This window comes from Chlorocebus sabaeus, chromosome 13, assembly GCF_047675955.1.
Source record: "Chlorocebus sabaeus isolate Y175 chromosome 13, mChlSab1.0.hap1, whole genome shotgun sequence".
Taxonomy (NCBI): Eukaryota; Metazoa; Chordata; class Mammalia; order Primates; family Cercopithecidae; genus Chlorocebus; species Chlorocebus sabaeus.
In genome coordinates this window covers 49,536,419-49,542,418 of record NC_132916.1, presented here as the reverse complement: position 1 = coordinate 49,542,418, position 6,000 = coordinate 49,536,419, and positions in this window count along the sequence as shown.

Here is a 6,000-nt window from a genome sequence, read left to right as displayed (position 1 = left end):
ACTCAACACTACACTTAAATCACAAGCATTCTTATACACCAGTAACAGACAAACAGAGAGCCAAATCAGGAATGAACTTCCATTCACAATTGCTTCAAAGGGAATAAAATACCTAGGAATCCAACTTACAAGGGATGTAAAGGACCTCTTCAAGGAGAACTACAAACCACTGCTCAGTGAAATAAAAGAGGACACAAACAAATGGAAGAACATACCATGCTCATGGATAGGAAGAATCAATATCATGAAAATGGCCATACTGCCCAAGGTAATTTATAGATTCAATGCCATCCCCATCAAGCTACCAATGAACTTCTTCACAGAATTGGAAAAAACTGCTTTAAAGTTCATATGGAACCAAAAAAGAGCCCGCATCTCCAAGACAATCCTAAGTCAAAAGAACAAAGCTGGAGGCATCACGCTACCTGACTTCAAACTATACTACAAGGCTACAGTAACCAAAACAGCGTGGTACTGGTACCAAAACAGAGATATAGACCAATGGAACAGAACAGAGTCCTCAGAAATAATACCACACATCTACAGCAATCTGATCTTTGACAAACCTGAGAGAAACAAGAAATGGGGAAAGGATTCCCTATTTAATAAATGGTGCTGGGATAATTGGCTAGCCATAAGTAGAAAGCTGAAACTGGATCCTTTCCTTACTCCTTATACGAAAATTAATTCAAGATGGATTAGAGACTTAAATGTTAGACCTAATACCATAAAAATCCTAGAGGAAAACCTAGGTAGTACCATTCAGGACATAGGCATGGGCAAAGACTTCATGTCTAAAACACCAAAAGCAATGGCAGCAAAAGCCAAAATTGACAAATGGGATCTCATTAAACTAAAGAGCTTCTGCACAGCAAAAGAAACTACCATCAGAGTGAACAGGCAACCTACAGAATGGGAGAAAATTTTTGCAATCTACTCATCTGACAAAGGGCTAATATCCAGAACCTACAAAGAACTCAAACAAATTTACAAGAAAAAAACAAACAACCCCATCAAAAAGTGGGCAAAGGATATGAACAGACATTTCTCAAAAGAAGACATTCATACAGCCAACAGACACATGAAAAAATGCTCATCATCACTGGCCATCAGAGAAATGCAAATCAAAACCACAATGAGATACCATCTCACACCAGTAGAATGGCGATCATTCAAAAGTCAGGAAACAACAGGTGCTGGAGAGGATGTGGAGAAATAGGAACACTTTTACACTGTTGGTGGGATTGTAAACTAGTTCAACCATTATGGAAAACAGTATGGCGATTCCTCAAGGATCTAGAACTAGATGTACCATATGACCCAGCCATCCCATTACTGGGTATATACCCAAAGGATTATAAATTATGCTGCTATAAAGACACATGCACACGTATGTTTATTGCAGCACTATTCACAATAGCAAAGACTTGGAATCAACCCAAATGTCCATCAGTGACAGATTGGATTAAGAAAATGTGGCACGTATACACCATGGAATACTATGCAGCCATAAAAAAGGATGAGTTTGTGTCCTTTGTAGGGACATGGATGCAGCTGGAAACCATCATTCTTAGCAAACTATCACAAGAACAGAAAACCAAACACCGCATGTTCTCACTCATAGGTGGGAACTGAACAATGAGATCACTTGGACTCGGGAAGGGGAATATCACACACCGGGGCCTATCATGGGGAGGGGGGAGGGGGGAGGGATTGCATTGGGAGTTATACCTGATGTATATGATGAGTTGATGGGTGCAGCACACCAACATGGCACAAGTATACATATGTAACAAACCTGCACGTTGTGCACATGTACCCTACAACTTAAAGTATAATAATAATAAATAAATTTAAAAAAAAAAACAAAAAAAACAAAAAAAAAACTTTCAAGAACTTTGGTAGCCTGAAGGTGGCTATGGTGGGAATATTTACACTATGGAAATTGGCAAGCACAGCAAGTTAGGGCCTCTTTTTTCTTTTTCCAGCTCTATTACCAGCATAACATTGTTTATACCAGTGTCTGATAGAAAGTTAGCTCTCTGTAAATAGTAGTGATTATAACAGGTAAATTGCAATAGGAAAAAAAAAGTGGGTAAGATTCATTCCTATCCTCAATAAAAGTGATTACTAATAGTCCATATGGCCCCTTTGTACAAAAGGGACTCTTCCTTCAAGACATTTCACTAATATATGACAGGAAATCTTCATATTAAATTAAATCTATATTATAGGTGGTGGCACCGAGTTATGTGGTGCATGACCTAGACAACTAACTACACTCAGTGTTCCTACAAGAAACTACCCCCACAGTCGCTATTTCATTTTCCATCCTGTTTTAAAGGTAATTTTTTCCACTCAGTAACTATGTGAGTTGTTCCCCTATTTTCATTTAATCCTCAAAAATAATGTCACTCTTGTGAATAAACTGCTTGAAAATACATCTCTTACGAAATAAAATATTTTCGATTCCAGGACATTTTGAAACATCTTTTCAGTGGTGAAAAGGACGTCAGCAAGGGGATCTGAAAGAGAAATAAACAGTCACTGGAAACACACGCTGAAGGCAGGGATTGGGGCACATATTAATAAAATAGCTTGAGTAAAATTGGGTAATGCACAAGAACAGCAAAAAAAAAAAAAAAAAACCAAAAAAAAAACACACACACACACACACACAATGATGAGGAATTCATCAGTGAAGGGCTCGCGGAATGTTCTGAGAATAATTCTTCCTTGCTAACGCTCTCCAGTTTGCATTAAGATGCCCAGCAGTTCATCCTCCAGTCTGAGCCAGGCCGGTTACACAGGCTGCAAAGTTTCTTAGGCCCTCGATGACGATCCTGGACAGACACCCTGAACACAGCCTCCCTGGTACATTCTTAGTGCACTCACAGAATCTGCTGCTTCCCAGGTCTTTTAGATGTGAAATGAAAGCCCAAGGGCTGCATTAACAAGGAGCAAAAACACATGCAACCAAAGCCAGCAGTTATGGCGAAGCATCCCGGATTCCCATGAGAAAGTCTCTGGATCTAGTTCCTCTACGTCACATGAGTGTGCAAACAGGAGACTACAAGAGTTTAAAAATACTGGGACTGCTGGAGATTTCCCTGGCCATATATAGTTCATTTGTTTCACAGTAAGTTCAAAAGAGACAGGAGAGGGAGGGAGACAAAGAAGGCAACGGGCACTCAGCTTGAGTGAGCTGGGAACCTGAATACAATACTGTGCCACCTTCCTTCACGCCCCCGCCCCGCACTCCCACCCCCAGCCCCCAAGGCTCCCTTGAGCTTGTTTTCTCTCAAGGAAGCTGCAGCCAAGGTACTCCTCCGCCATCCCTGGACATCTGCTTGGCTTGTCTATTTTCTGCTACAGGCAGAGGACAGGAAGGAAGAGTTTGTTTCCTGTAAATAGAGGGAGAGAAAATTACAGCTATTATTGTTTTGACAACGGAAGCCCTCCCTGAAACTTGTACCACGGTTCTTTCCTGACAGGCAGCAGGTCTAAGTTGCCGACTCTCGGCAAAAATTCCTCCCGAGGGGTCCCCGAGGAAAGCTGAAAGCCTTGATGGCTTTGCATTAGATGTCTAATGGCATAAGATGTAATTCTGGGCAATCTTGATATTGGGCTGTGGAAATGGAATGCAGCCTGTGTTTTGATGAATGTTTTGATACAAGCCTCTCCTACTCCAAGTGAGCATGCTGGATCCTGACCCTTAAACACACATGCAGGTTTATGCAAACACACACCCCAGGGTGGAAAATGCCTTGATAAGGCAAATTATTTATGTTTGTCTTTTTAAAATCTCCCCCTGTTCACTGCTCTTCCAAACTTTATTTCTTTTGAAGATTCCTCAACTTTTTACACTAAATATAGATACACACATATTCAATATGAAGCTACAAAATTACCACTATATACAGGGTATCCTACCTTCTACTTTCAATATTTGATGTGTTCACATGTTGTTGGGAATGTATTTGACCATGATCCTCAGATATACATTTGTAATTTTTATACGTTTTAAATTCGTCTTTTACCTGATTGGTATTGGATATCTAAAAAGAAAGGAGGCAAGGAGCTAAGCACTGCTATTGAGTTGGGAAACAGGAAAACCTACTGTTAGTACTGTGTTCACTTACTAACAAGAATGAGATTTGTTACTCCAAGGGATGATTATCTCCTACTGGTGGAGAAGTAAACTTAATTTTGATGATTGAAACAGGATTCTTTTTTTAATCAAATATATTAAGCAGGGGTTGTTTAGATTTCTTTGATGAACTTGCAACAATAATAGAACTCCTGACATAGGATTAATGAGATTATTTTTATTATTGGCTATCTGGACACACCACCCTTTGGTTGTCCTCACTCACTGGCTGCTCCTTTGTAGTATTGATTGCTGGTATCTTATCCTCTGCTCTATCTCCAGATGATAGTATGTCTGAAAGCTCAATGCTGGTCCCCCCTCACTGTTCCATCTAGACCTATGGCTTCAATATCTATATGGTTTCCCAGTTTGTGACTCCAAGCTTCACCTGACACCTGAATTCCAGGCTCTTAGAAGCTACAGCATATCTGACACATCCACTTGGCTGTCTAATGGACATCTCAAACTTGACATGCCTACAACCAGACTCTTGTTTCCCCATCTCCAAAGCTGCATCCCATCTCAATAATTGCTACTGCCATTCACATAGCTACACAATCAGGAAATCATCCCTAATTCTTCTTTCCCCGTATCCCCCTATCCAATCTACCAGCAATTTCTCTTAACTCCACTGCCAGCCTGCATCCTCCATTTATCTGTCTTTCTCCAACCCCACTGCTACTATCCTAATCTAAGCCGCCATTGTCTTTTACCTGGACTACTGCAGTAGCCCCCATCTGATAGCTCCACTTAGATGCTTGCACATCCGAAATCCTTCTACACAGAGCAGCTAGAGTCGTCTTTTGAAAATGTGAATGGGGACATGTAATGTCCTTACTTAAAGCCCTTCAATGGCTTCCCATCAAACCTCAGAATAAAATCCAAACACCTCACCTTGACCTAGTCCTGCCCCTCATTATGTCTTCTGCATAACATAACCCCTTTTACTCACACACGTTATCCATCTTTCTCTTCTCCAGAGAGTCTCTCTCTCCCTAGAACCTCTGCTGAGAATGCTCTTCCCATGGAATTGTATGTCCTTGGCTCCTTTTGATACTCAGGTCTGAGATTAGATCTCATCTTCTAAGAGAAGCCTAATGCTTTTCTCAATTCTTTCTACCATTGAACTTATCACTACTTGGTGATTTCTTATTTATTTACTTGTTTGTTTTCATTTCCCTGCAACCGTATCATAAGCTTATGTGAGCAGAGGCCTTGTCTTCATGTCCAATGTTGCAGCCTAAGTGCCTAGAAGAGCCCCCCCGCCACCCCACATGCAGTGATGCTCAATGACTGTTGAATAAATGACAGAACCAATAAACATACTACTAGGATCCCTGATCTGTTCTGGGATACCTGGAAAGACTTTCTTAAAGAAATGTTGTCTGAATGGAATTCTGAATGATGTATGGTAATTCATGGGAAGAATTCAGGGAGGAAAACAGGAGAGAAAAGTGTTCTAGACAGAGGAAATAATAGGTGCAAAAATCTGGAGTTCAGAGGAGCAAAGTGTATGCGTTACACTTTCACGATAAGAAGGTACCATGTTTGGAGTGCGAGGAGGAGGACAGTAGTGTAAGCTGAAACTTACAGAAGTATTCTGGACTTCTAGGCGAAGTTAAAGATTTCAGGCTTTACTTTGAGGACTTTGGAAAACCATTGCACATTTGAACAGGCAGGTGGCATACTATTTGCTCTCTAAAAATTTGCCTTTGACTGCAGTATGAAAAAGAGAATGGGGTGGAAGTCAGTGTGGCTGTTGTCCTTCCTGCCATTAGATGGCTGCTGCAGTAATCCAGAGGAAAGATCGTAGTGATTTGGACTAAACTACTGGTGAAGGAGATGAAGAA